A 15,259-nucleotide genomic window follows, 5' to 3' on the forward strand; every position below is an offset into this window, starting at 1 on the left:
GTGTAACAATTCTTTTTAACAACAATTCAATTCTCATCATAATTTGTGGTTGCTGAGGTGATTCATAATCGACATTGGTTTATTTTGAACGATCCGATTCACTGACCTAAAATGGATCCAGGACATTTTTAGCCAAAAATTAAACCAGTGTGACTGAGAGAAATACCTGGTACTGAACTGTGCAGGTGAAGTTTTCCAGCATCTCTTGAATTTGTTGCAAGATAATAAAGTGTAAATCAAATTTGTGTACAAACAAACAATATTTAATGGCAAATCCATTCACATTTTAGGGATGTTGTATTTTCAGGGAAACTACCAAATCTCAATCCAAATGGTATTTTCCAATATTGATTACCAATTTATCCCATTTTGAAACAATTTTTTTTAACGGTATAGGTTGATTTGATTAACAGCTTGACAGATTGATCTGGTTGATCCAAAAAAAGAAAAGAAAAAAATCGATGCATAGATTAATCGTTACACCCCTAATTTATATGCATATCTCTAGTAAATAAATGTATTGTATAATATGTGCAGCACTGATATTCAAAGACGTGCTAAAGATGGAGTGGAATATTTTGGTCCATTGTAGGATAATGGTGAATTTTACCCATATGAGGAATTCCTCTATTTTGTTTATTATAAATACAAAATCATGAAATATTATAGTAAATAGATAATATTGTTTATTGTATAATGAATTGTTCTATGTCCCTGTTCTGCTGAATAAAATGCTTTCCATCTTCAAATAAGTGTTCAGATTCATTAAGTGTTCAGATATATTTACAGATTATTCTAATTCAGTAACTACAATCTCAGTTTCAAACACTAAATTGGATTCTTAGCAGTTCAGGCAATAAAGAGGAGGTCATCTAATTCCACTTTCCACATAAAAAAAACTTTATATTTCTTTTATTTCTAATAAGATTATCTTTTGACTCACTGGCAAAACAAAGTGATCCAATTTGGACAAATTTGTTACATAAAGAAACTCTCATGTTATAATCTCAAAATTAACCAATAGCACAAGTAAAGACCTTTGTGGAACTGGAACAGTCAAGTGAGATGCGTTTCTGCCCTGCATATCAAGTATTATGAGTTATGTTAATTGAGAAATGGAAATATGGATTTTTTCAGATTTATAGCCTTTGCGGTGTTGTCGGAAAATGTTCTATTTCTGCCAAAAGAAAAGCTTCTCTGTGTTTGATAGTTGTTACAAAAGGTGGACAAGTGATTTGATTATAAGTAAACCCCTGAGGGGGCCTACAAGAGGTTGCACAAGCTTTACTTTACCCTTAAGGCCTGTTCACACAGGGACGAATTTGGCCGGCGAATTTGGCCGACGTTTAACGCCTCGTGACTAAACAAAGGGCACCAACGAGAGCGTGCACACCGACGCGAAAAAACGCCACGCGTAAAGCGTCAAAAAAAAAAAAAAACGCCTCGGGTTCGTTTTTTTTTTTCAACGCGTCGCGTCGAAATCTACTCGACCAATGAGAATGGCGCTTTTGCTCACGTGTCTGGAGCTTCTGAAGTTACAGTAAAACACAACTTGGGGGCGCTCACAAAACAAAACTGCCTTGCTGAGCACACATACCAGCGAAGAAGATAGACGCCAAGTAGCGTCTACACTGCCGCGAAGCAATAATGACGGACATTCTAAAACATCCCCGAACCAAGCACCAGTTGGAGCTACTGGTGCTTGAAATATTCATGTTTTCTTTGTTTGATTCTGACAAGCGGGTAAATACTTGCTCTCTTCTTCTGAGTGAAAAGCGACTTTAAGAAGCGTAAAGTTGCGCAGCGCCACCTTGTGTACAGGAGTATATCTGTTTACATTAAGCGCCATCTAATGTCAGGGAATGAAATTGCATGTTCACTCCACTCATCGTCAGCGAAAATCGCCTGGGTGTGAACACAAAAAACGTGGCGAAAAACGCTGGCGAATAACGCCTGGCGAATATTCGTCCCGGTGTGTACAGGCCTTTAGGCTGTGTCCGAATGCCCACCCCAATCCCCAACAGCTAAAAACTATAGTGTGGGACAATGTAGTGCCGTGGATTTGAAAAGCAATTCGGACACTACGCTCACTACTTTTTTTTTTTTTTAAATGGCGAATATGACGTCATCGATTTTATGAAGTGAGAATCTAATTGATATGAGCGTTTTGTGACGATCATTTATGAATCCACTGAGTTCTGAAGATGAAAATGTTGAGATTTTGTTTAAAATATACATTTAAATACATTTTTTTTGAAAAATGTTCAAACGCAATGCATTGTGGTCTAAATTCGCCAGTCTAGTGAGCATCGATGCACACTGGTTTTTCAAAGAGATGTCTGGGAAATTTCAAGGGCAGATCTTGGAATTGTAGATTCGGACAGCACTACAAAATGGCGAATTCTCTATATTGTCCACTAAGTAGTCAGTAGTGAAGGAATTCTGACACATCTTTATACAAATACTATTACAGTCATTACCAACACTATTGTTCGATTACTCTAATATTATTACATGCCTGCACACATACAGTTACAGACTTTTATAAACATTTGTTAATATACTCTCAAAAACAGATCTCTAAACAACACCAAACTGTAAATTATACAAAAAGTGATCTGTATAAAACACCACACTCCACAAAATGTACAAGTAATCTGTGCAACACAAAATTTGCCAGCCAGCAAAATATGCAAAAAGAAATTTCTACAAAACAACAAACAAAACAAAACACAAAGACAGATCCCTGTAAATGGTAAATGGCGTGTACTTTTATAGTGCTTTCTACCTTCCTCGAAGGTCTTGCGTGTTACAGTCACAAACCCATTTACACACATATTCAGACACACATTAACACATTCCACCAGAGGTTTAGTGTCTTACCCAGGACCATTTCAACACATGGGCGGGCTAGGCAGGAATTGAAACTGAAATCTTCCGATCAGAGGTCGACCGCCTGTAAAACATAAAACACCACACATTTTTTTATTTTTATTTTATTTAACCTTTATTTAGCCAGGAAAGTCCCGTTGAGATTAAAAACCTCTTTTTCAAGGGAGTCCTGGCCAAGCGGCAATAGCGACTAAAATACAGTTACATAATTACAAAGAGCAAAATAACAGGAAGTAACAAACGGATTATAAAAAAACAAGTGCATGTTAAGGAGTCAGCCTCGAGACCTCTCAGTTTAACTTTAAAAGCAACCAAAGGCTTTCTGCAGGGATTCAATGGCCTGATCAAGAGTTGATTCACAGCAATAAATAACTATCATCAGCATAAAAATGCATATTAGCATCAGATACATTTAGTCCCAAATTATTGATATAAACAATGAAACAAAAAATGATCCCAACAAAACACCACACTAGACAATTATGCGACACTACTCTCTCCAAAACACAAAAACACCACATTAAGCAATATGCAAAACCAGATCTCAACAAAACACTACACAAATTCAAATTAATTTTATTTCTATAACTCAAGGTGCTGTACATAAAAACAAAACAACACAAAAACACAAATTCCCACAGATGCAATAATATAATAAAATAAACCCCTCATTATAATATACACAAAAAACAAACACTTAAAACAGAAATTATTACAAGAAAGCTAAAGAAGAGAGGACCCAGAAGGCACGGCCCGCCCTGTCCTGATGGCTGCGGTGTCAGCTTCCAAGCAGCACAAGCACAACTCAAGTTGGGTCCAATGCACCCCAACTTGGGCCCACCAGAACAGGCAGCTCTGGGCACCCGGAACAATTGATGCCAGACAAACAGGGTCAAAACTCTGGGAGACCAAACACAAAAACCCCAGTTTTTTTGGCCTGTAGTCTTTTTGCTCAACCTGTAAACATTATATTAGTCTCTATAAAACATAACACAATATCCCATACTAACCAAACACTCCACCACAGAACATGCCATACTGCTCTCTGCAAAACATCACACTACACAATCTGTCATCCGATACATATGCAATGATTTGCTTGGCCTGTTAAAAATCAAATGTGAAATTTAGCTGCATTTGTTCTCTGCATAAATCTAATAAATGGATCCAACCTTTGGTAAACCAATGAGTTCAGTGACTTTCAAGCTCTACTTTGACACAATGAGGGTTCAGTTTGTACCATTTGGTGCTCCAATCGTTTCAATTTTTACTCTGAAAATGGTATTTTCCTCATCTTTACAGATCAAGTTTGAATATATACTTTTATGGACATTGACTTTTTTGTACCCAGAGTTAAACGTTAACAAGGACATCGTACAATGCCCAAACTCCTATGAGACCGTTTTACCTGCTGATTGTGATGCAAATTAAAAGAAAAAAAGCAGCCAAATAAACAGCAGCTGTCTCATGTCTGTTACCTGGCCTCACATGTTTCTAATAAATTGCTATTCAAAACTAGATTGACGAGTTTTTTGCATGGCTGAAGCTACGAGTGCTTAAAGCCAACCACTTGAAAAGGTTAAAATATAGTTTCTACAACACCTCCTTTTAGATCATAATGTCACACATTTTATTACTCATCCTTAAATCATATTCACATGTTCATGATAGTAAACAGTATGTATGAAGAAGTTTGATCAAATGTGTGAATGAAAATGGAATTGTCTGTGTTAGAGTCTAATAGTATTTGTACAAGAGTATATTAGTATGTGTGTTAGGGTTTAATGGCATTTGTGTAATTTATACATCTAAGAGTATAACAGTGTTTGTAAATGACTATAATATATAATATAATATATATAATAACTTGTGTGAAAGTAAAGTTTGTGCAACAATAACTGCATTATCTCTCATAGAAACCTCCTGTTTCATCTCTGCTCAAACTCAGAGGACTCCTCTCTTAAATTTGTAGGCATGAGGGCTGCTTTAGAAAAATCAGGTCTTGGGAATTTCCCAGAAGACTCTGTTCATGGATGCCACCATGATGACTCATAGCATAATGGTAATGAAGGTCATCTCTCGGCTGTCCCGTTTGTCAGGGAGGGGGGTAAGGCGAGCAATGTTTGTTTGCTTTGGCACAGCTAAAAATTCTCTAAAGAAATGCAGCGTGCAGACATTAAGTACCCGAAGGTAAACTTTATATTATGATCTGACTTTGTCACAAATGAGGCTTGAGGATCCAAATGCAGCAAGGAAATCAAACCTGAAAACTGATCTGATCAGTTTAGATAAGACATGTAATTAGCTGAACACAGCCCAACTTTGTAAGACATACTTTACCTGGTTGCCCTCATACAAACAGGGGACTTCAATCAATCTAAATACTTTTTTGTCTTGTGTTGCTCATTCCTGACAGTTTTATCACAGTTTGGCTGTTTTGTTCATGTCTGCTGAAACAGAAATCTCATTAAATATTTTCCTACACACAGAGAAACCGGTTGTGCCATGAAATGGACTTTAACATTAGGCATTGCTCTTCAAGCCACTGGAGAATGGAAAATTACAATAAAATAGCTCAGGACTCTGTCTTCAATTCAGTCATATCAATGTATTTTAATGTGCAAAATGTGAAAAACAGTGAAGTGTAATTCAAAGCTGTGAGAATGTACATGAATCACAGATACACAGATTGCTTTTGTTACAAGGAGATCACAAAATAATTATCTTTGGCTTATATCCAAAATTCCCCCCCCCCCCCCAAAAAAAAAAAAAAAACCTCACCAACGGCAAAGTACGGAGGTGTAAGTATTACAGTTTGTGGCTGCTTTACAGCCCACCATCAAAGAATTTATCCTAAACTCCTCTGTTTCAGATATTGCTTGAAGAACTCGTGAAAACATCAGACCATGAAAGACCCAAAACACAAAAGAGTCAGAGATTGTCAAGATTTGACTTCCATCGAGGGAAAGTGGAGAGATATGAAACAGGTTAAACAAGTATGACTATGAAACCCTTGAAGTGCTCACAGATAAAACAATTCAGCATTGAGGCAGACCTACAAATGGGGGGTGGGCCTGTTATAACATTTTCCTCAATTGGAATAAGCATTTCAACAGTGTAAAATTTAAACTGATTTTTCTTTAGTTTCTTTGGAAAAATTACCTAAATCTTTTAGTGTTGAGAACTTTTGGATGTAATACACACAAATTGAAAAATGTTATAAAATATGCAGACTTTCTCAGGGGGTCAGTCGTTTTTCACCTCCCTATAGTGACAGAAGATTTGTTTGATTTCTGTATTCCCAGACACTGAGCTGGAAGGCTTCTGGGTTTGTTAGGGGAATAACGATCGGGAAGTGCAGTTATTCCATGAACAAGCAGCAACACCTGTAACTCGTGGGAAACAAAAAACAAGCTGAACTCAAGAATTTCATGCAGCAAAGTATTTCTCTTGTTTGTGGCCACACCCTACTTCTGTTAAAACATGTCCATTTACTGGAAATGCAACATTTACACGAAGCATGTTGCCCAGCGCCAGTGGTGTCCTGCAAAAGCTTCTCCCAGAGAAGTAAGATAAGGAATGCAGCTGATCTTGCCTATCAGCAATTCCATTTCCTTAATGCTCTCTGGAAGCACAAAAAGTTGTTTTTTTAGTGAAAGGATTTGAATTTAAACTATCCTACAAATATGACATGATAAATTTCACTTTTCACAGCATTCAAACCATATAAAATAAAACCCATGACCAGAAAGGTGTTAATTTGACTGTTTTAAAACTTTTCAGGAAAACTTTCATTTTTGTGGTTATGTACTTCAGTGACTGACTCATGTGGTAATCTGGACCAGGTCACACCACGTCACTTAAAGGATTAGCTTATAAAATAATGAAATAAAATAAAAATAGATAAAACAACAATTATAATAAGAAAAATAACAGCAATTTAAATAGTGAAGAAGAGCAATTAGATGGTTAAAGTGACAGTTTAAAGTGACAATAGTGCTAAGAACGGTAAGTAGATGAGTCAGTGATGGCAGTCTTCAGTGAAGATGATGTTATGAAGCAGGAGTGAAAGTGTTTCAGTATATGTTTGTAGCAGGGAGTGGAGGGGGGAGAGGGGGTAGGGCAGGGAGCAATTTTTCCTCTAATTTTTCACGAGTCTGAGCAAGCACACAAACTCCGTGAGCTGGACCAGTGTGAGCAACATCAGACCTGCATACTAAGGTCATGCTGACATTGCATCCGTCCAAGTTAAAGTTTGTTAAAAGAATCAATGATCGCATTTACATTTCTGTAATAAGACTTATTTAAGTGCACAGATTGTCCCAGTTGAAAACCCCTGTCTCTTTTCAAAATGGGTATGACGGTCCTCCTTCTGGAGTCAGGGGGGGGGCTCCTGTTCTGGAAGAATAGAGATGTACACCTTTAGAGATAAAATTTTGTTCACATTTAAACTTTCACATTTTGTGCAGTGACATGTTCCATTAACTCTAATATATAATTACTAGTAGTGATAATCCAAAGTGACTCCCACAAATAATTATGCAGTTTTTATTAGCATATCTACTACTCATGGTTAAAACATTTCATTATTAAAATTCATAATAAATTCATATTAAATGACACTAGAATAAGCTAAAAAGAATAGAGAGAAAAACATTCACCCTAATCTTCCCGTCTGTTCTTCTCACGTCTCCAATGATTGTACACCTTGTCCAGGTCGATGGCCTCGTCTGCTTGCAGCTTTGACTTTATGCGCATCAGCTAGTCCAAATGATCCACTTCAAGCCGATTTCTGGATGCTGTTTTGATCAGATTCATTAAACTAAAATCCTCTTTCACAATCTACGCTGGATGCTTGAAATGTAGCACAAATATCCACAAGCTGTGAGATGTGTTTTAGCTCCTCACATTTTAGTGTTGCAGCCACCATGTCTGAAAATGTGCTGATTGAGCCTTGTTTCAGTTTTTGCCTCATGATGAACTTGAATTCAGCATATTCACTGTTAATAATCTCCACAGTAGAATGTCCAAATGCCAGCATCATGTGAGTGATGGAGAAGAAACAAGAGCAGGAAGTGGAAACAACAGAAATCACGTTTGTCAGTGTGCCTTCCTTTCACAACTCAGAAAACTCAGAGAAATTAGTCCGCTTTCTGGTCCTTAGAGGTGTAACAATTTCTTATAAACGACAGTTTGATTCATGTAGTTATTTGGAAGTAGCCGTCTCAGAACAGTGGTTTCTGCACAGTGTCCATTTGAAGCTTTTGTTATTTTGCTTGGACATGTGCAGAAACCGTCTCATGTTTTTGACTGTAGTAATACTGCGGAAATCAGTAAAGATTTTTTGGAGATGAGGATATTACAAGGGAAGGATGCACCAATAGAAATGTAAGAAATCTTCAGTTCTACATGCAGCAAAATTTTTTGGGTTTTCAACCATGGGTGATTTAAAATGAAAAAATACGTTCTCAATGGTAAAGTGAACAAAATTCCATTTAATATTTTATATCATGTTTTAAAATCATACGTGTACCAAGAAATTCTGAACTGATTTGGAAGGATTTATAGGCCTTATCACGAAAATGAAAGTAAATATCTGAATGAATATTTTTTTTATGTTATACTTTGAGTTACATGGCTTGTCCAAAGATGTATTTTATTTAAGTTTATATTATTACAGGGAAATTCCACATGCAAATGGTCCAATTTACCACCTTGTTCTAATGTAATCCAAAACAACAGAACACATGCAAAATATGGCTATATATTCTTTATTCTAAGAACAACTAACCTCTGGACAGTAACAGCCGTGGATGGAGGAAAAACTGCTTGAAAAAGATAGAAATCAGAGAAGTCTTATAATTCGGGATGCAGTAACTCAACAGTGGCACGGTGGCTCTGTTTGCTATAAAACTAAGTTGTAATGACTGAACAGATGACATCGCGTGAAGGTGTGTTTAAAGGACGCTTCTCCCGCGTTGTCACGCTCAGTCGCCCTCAAGTCTCACGCGAGGCGCATGTACTCTCTGCTACGGTGGCTCAGAGGTGCAAGACACGCTTACATTTAAGATACAGCAACATCAAATCCCAGTACAAATGAACAAATCACGAAACACGACAGCAAATCACGAAACACGACAGCGAATCACGAAACACGACAGCGAATCACGAAACACGACAGCGAATCACGAAACACGACAGCGAATCACGAAACACGACAGCGAATCACGAAACACGACAGCGAATCACGAAACACGACAGCGAATCACGAAACACGACAGCGAATCACGAAACACAACTGCGAATCACGAAACACAACTGCGAATCACGAAACACAACTGCGAATCACGAAACACAACAGCAAATCACGAAACACAACTGCGAATCACGAAACACAACTGCGAATCACGAAACACGACAGCAAATCACGAAACACAACAGCGAATCACGAAACACAACAGCAAATACTGAAACACAACAGCAAATACTGAAACACAACAGCAAATCACGCAACACAACAGCAAACCACGGAACACAACAGCAAATCACGCAACACAACAGCAAATACTAAAACACAACAGCAAATACTAAAACACAACAGCAAACCACGGAACAAATGACAGAGTCCTGAAACACAAAAGCAATTTTGGGTTAAAACTAACAAATACTGAATTACAAAAACAATCTCGATACAAATGAACAAATCCAGAAACACGACAAGGACAGCGGAGAAACGGCGTCTAACTGAAACGGAACGTCCTGAATCCCGGAAGTGACGTAATATAAAACTAATTGTGTATTATTTTTTACATTTCCTTATTACTGTCTTTTTTATGTGGACATTTTCAATACATGAGACAGTCCAAAAGCATTTCTTCAATTGTATTAGTACAATAGCACTTCTGCTATCCTAGGCACTTTAACATTGGGAGTGGGGTCATCTAGACCCACTAGACAGTGAGCTGAACCTTTTTTCTTCAATGATTTGTGATCTTCACTGGTGTCCATGGATTACATGAAATCTTTCCACCTTTATCCACCTTTGACATGGTAGGAATAACACATCAATGTAAGGGTGGGGTCATCTAAGATAGCACAAGGGATAAAAATTACAACAACTTTTAAAAAGGTAAAGTTTTTGCTTTTCCGGTATTGAGGGTATTCCCTCTCCGTTAAGACCACTCTAGCAAGAATGCTTCAGGACTGTTTCATGTATTTAAAATGTCCACATAACGAAAACAGTAATTAATAACATTTAAAAAATCATACACAATTGATTTGCTGTTGTGTTTCAGTATTTGCTGTTGTGTTGCGTGATTTGCTGTTTTGTTTCCGTATTTGCTGTTGTGTTTCCATATTTGCTGTTGTGTTTCGTGATTTGCCGTTGTGTTTCGTGATTTGCCGTTGTGTTTCGTGATTTGCCGTTGTGTTTCGTGATTTGCTGTTGTGTTTCAGTATTTGCTGTTGTGTTTCAGTATTTGCTGTTGTGTTTCAGTATTTGCTGTTGTGTTTCAGTATTTGCTGTTGTGTTTCAGTATTTGCTGTTGTGTTTCGTGATTTGTTCATTTGTACTGGGATTTGATGTTGCTGTATCTTAAATGTAAGCGTGTCTTGCACCTCTCAGCCACCGTAGTCTGCAGTCCACCATCAGTCTCTCCAGTATTCCGAGCCGATCAGAGGGAACATGATGCGGAAATATTTCTTCCCGCTTCTGTTCGGTAAGAAAACCTTTGGAGAAGTTCTTTTCTGTTGAAATGCTTGGTTCGCCGGCTCGTGCGAGCGCGTTATGGTTTGTTTTGGTAGTAGTCGTAAACAATTATGATCCGATCAAACATATTAATGTTTAGCAGCGTTCTGCGTGAGTCTGCCGCTGTTTGCTGATCTGAGAGGACCTCACTGTAATATTTCATCATCTGCGGAGGAGGAACAGGGGGAAGTCGCCTTATTATTATTAGACTGCAGGCATGTAGCCCGTTAGAAGAGGACGGTAAACCAAAGATTTGCTCATTGTGTGAGGCTAATGTAAACAAATCTGAGCTGGAAAGTAAAGTTGCATAGCCATAATAGTGATTTGTCACTCTTGTTTATATCTCTTAACATTTTTAAGTCTATTGGAAAAACTTATCGCAATGCAGAAACAAATTTACACGTCACTATTGTAAAAAAGCTTTAATTGGAGTTTGTGTCAATGTACATTTTAGCTACACTTTAGGGTTTGAGGTTTATAGAATTGCAAGCATATCTGCTATGTTTACAAGGACCTGAATGGTTGCAGAAATCGCTTTCTTGAAAAATCTTCCACCTGTTGGAGATCCTGATAAAACATGTAACAAAACAATTTGGAAACCGTGGTGACTAGTAATGCCAACAGCTGATCCCGTCTTCGTCATTTGCTCCCCGTTATGGGGCATGCCCTCTTCAGCTTATCTGATACAGACTTGAGGTGCTGTGCCTCCCCTCTGCAGGCTGCCTCAATGCTGAGATTTAGTTAGATCAGCTCTTGTGGGTTCTTCTTAAAATGTTTGGGTTTATTTCTGAATGAAGTGTCTCCAGCAGCATAGTGTAAGAAGTCGCATCATCCTCACTTTTTCCTCGGAGACAGGACCAACAAAGTTTGTGCTTTAAATCTGGCCTCACCCGTCACAGGGGCTTAGAGGGTAGAACATATGAAGCAACCTTTGGTGCAAATATCTCTGCTGAATCTTTGCAACTTTCTGTCTCTTATTTGAAAAAAAAAAGAAATAAAAAAGTTTTTTTTTTCTTCTTTTTTTTCCTTTTTAAATAAGAGTCTTCTGATCGTCAGTACGACGGAGTATTAGGGCCACCAAAAAAAAAACAAAGCCACCAAAATGAAAAAAAAAAAATTACGAGTTTTTATCATTTTACTTTTTTTTTGTGGCCCTAATACTCCGTCGTACATCAGGTCCAAAACTCAGTTATATATAAACTCGGCGTGACGGCCAGAGAAACAAATCCAGACTATTCCCACACTTAATGATGTGCCCACAAGCAGGTTAAGCCTAAACCAGTTCTTGTTGGTAGATCGCAGCTCAGTCGTTCAAAAAAAAAAAACCCTGAAGAGAAAACACACGGAACGCTTCTGTTGTCTGCACAAACCAAGACCCCAACCAGTTTGTACTCTAGTTTTGGTGCCTTGCCTGCATGTGGCTGCAAGCATACTATGTAATGATATGAAAAAAAAAAAGAAAAAAAGTGGTTGCCTTTTTTTTATTTTTTATTTTTTAAGTTTTCTGTCGTGTTTCCTACAGGTTGGTTTCTAGTACGTTGCAAGTCAGGAATCCCCTGCAACGTCACTCAGACCCCAAAGGGGACAGTTTACCTCCTCTCGAATATCTCAACATCTGACTGCAGTTACAGCTGGAGCAACAAATCCACAGTACATTTTCCCGTTTCCTTCATGTTACAGTTTAATGCGGGTGGTAGTTTGAAAGCATGCTCACCAAAGTGCTGTTCTGCAATGCAAATTTCTGTATTTTAACTATGACTAGAACTTTGATTACCTTTGCATTTTAGGTCCTCAGCACAAACAAGAGAAATATGGATGGGGTGGTTTTAAACTCCAGCATCAATAGTCTCCTCACAATTCCCTGCTATGAGGAAGTGAAGTATCTCCGCCTCTGCAAATCTGAGGTTTGTCTGATCTGTTAATACAGGCCCACTGAGGACTTTTACATAGATGTACATCATGAACACAAAACATCATTTGGATTTAAGTGCTTTGCTTCTTCTGTCTCTCTGTCCAGAAGGACATGTTTGTTTGCTTTGGCACGGCTAAAAATTCTCTAAAGAAATGCAGCGTGCAGACATTAAGTACCCGTAGGTAAACTTTATATTATGATCTGACTTTGTCACAAATGAGGCTTGAGGATCCAAATGCAGCAAGGAAATCAAACCTGAAGACTGAACACGACAAAAAAATAACCCGAAAAATTAAAATAACTTAACTAAAAAGACACAGATCCACTGATTTGTCTGATCAGTTTAGATAACATGTAATTAGCTGAACACAGCTCAACTTTGTAAGACATACTTTACCTGGTTGCCCTCATACAAACAGGGGACTTCAATCAATCTAAATACTTTCTTTTTGTCTTGTGTTGCTCATTCCTGACAGTTTTATCACAGTTTGGCTGTTTTGTTCATGTCTGCTGAAACAGAAATCTCATTAAATATTTTCCTACACACAGAGAAACCGGTTGTGCCATGGGCTTCAAGTGATTCTCCAATCATTGCCAACTTATACATGGAGGCAATGGGGAAGCTAGTTCTGTGCTCCTACCAGTGCTTGGTACCGTCATACTGGTTCAGACTTAACATATTAAAAAGATATTTTCATTGCACGAAAATATGTGTGGGAGTTGAACACATCACCACTCAGGTTAATGAAGCCTCTCGGATGAAAGGTAAAGCACTACAACGAAGATTTTAAGTGCATATGCCATTACCCAACTTCAAGACATCAACAGGAACGAAAAAAAAGATTTAAATCTTTCTTCTTCACAAAAAACATCTTTAACATCAATTATAAACTGAAAAGGATTTTTTGTGTCAATTGAATTAACACCCCTCACTGGCCCAGCTCAAATGAAACGTCCAAAAAGCTTGAATAATTTGCCAGAACACTCTGGATAAGACCACACAGGGGAGAGACAATACTTAAATGCAGGAGGAAATGCACTTAAATGTTTGCCATTGCTATGGATGATCGTGTCTGTCATACCTTATGGCTATAATTCACTGTCATCTGCACAAGCTGCACCTGACATTCTCTTTAAGCCATTGGAGAATGGAATTTTACAATAAAACAACTCAGGACTGTGACTTCTATTCAATTATTAATTTATTTTAATGTGCACAATGTGAAATAAAGTACAGTGTAATTCAAAGCTGTGAGAATTTACTTGAATCACAGCTACACAGAGTGCTTTTGCTTTTTTGACAAGGAGATCACAAAATAAGGCATGTTTGGCTTATATCCAAAACTCTATTCCCAAAGAAATAAACTCACCAATGGCAAAGTACGGAGTAAGTATTACAGTTTGTGGCTGCTTTACAGCCCACCATCAAAGAATCCATCCTAAACTCCTGTTTCAGATATTGCTTGAAGAACTCATGAAAACATCAGACCATGAAAGACCCAAAACACAAAAGTATTTCAAAATATAGATACATGTGACCCGAAGAGTCAGAGATTGTCAAGATGTGACTTCCATCGAGGGAAAGTAGAGAGATATGAAACAGGTTAAACAAGTATGACTATGAGCCCTTAAAAGTGCAACTAGATAAAACAATTCAGCATTGGGACAGACCTACAAATGGGGGGTGGGCCTGTCATTACATTTTCCTTGGTTGGAATAAGCATAAACTGATTTTTCTTCAGTTTCTTTGGAAAAATTACCTAAATCTTTTAGTATTGCGAACATTTTGATGTAATGCACACAATTTGAAAAATATAAAATATGCAGACTCTCAGGGCGTCATTAGTTTTTCACCTCCCTATAGTGACAGAAGATTTGTTTGATTTCTGTATTCCCAGACACTGAGCTGGAAGGCTTCTGGGTTTGTTAGGGGAATAACGATCGGGAAGTGCAGTTATTCCATGAACAAGCAGCAACACCTGTAACTCGTGGGAAACAAAAAACAAGCTGAACTCAAAGAATTTCATGCAGCAAAGTATTTCTCTTGTTTGTGGCCACACCCTACTTCTTTTAAAACATGTCCATTTACTGGAAATGCAACATTTACATGAAGCATGTTGCAGAGTGCCAGTGTTGTCATGCAAAAGCTTCTCCCAGAGAAGTAAGAGAGGAACTGTAGCTCATCTTACCTATTAATTTCATTTCCTTAATGCTCTCTGGAAGCACAAAAAGTTTGTTCTTTTTAGTATAGGGATTTCCATTTAAACTATCCTACAAATATGAGATGATAAATTTCAGTTTTCACAGCATTCAAACCATATAAAAAAAAAGACATGACCAGAAAAGTGTTAATTTGACTGTTTTAAAGCTTTTCAGGAAAACGTTAATTTTTGTGGTTAGGTACTTCAGTGACTGACTCATGTGGTAATCTGGACCAGGTCACATCACGTCACTTAAAGGATTATCTGTAGCTTTTTTTCCCCACCCCATCAACTTTAGACTGATATTCAGTTTATTATCATCATCCATTTAAATAGAAACCCATTTAAAAGGAAATGATTAAAAAAAAAGAAGGAAACCTTTGCTAAAAAACACTTAGTTTGTACCTTAACCATACTTTGACTTTTTTTTCCCTCCAACTTTAAAGTTTTACTTCATTGCAAGGAGTCAGAGAAATGTTACAACACACACACGCCTTTGAAAGAAGC

The sequence above is a fragment of the Oryzias latipes genome, chromosome 15 (assembly GCF_002234675.1).
Source record: "Oryzias latipes chromosome 15, ASM223467v1".
Taxonomy (NCBI): Eukaryota; Metazoa; Chordata; class Actinopteri; order Beloniformes; family Adrianichthyidae; genus Oryzias; species Oryzias latipes.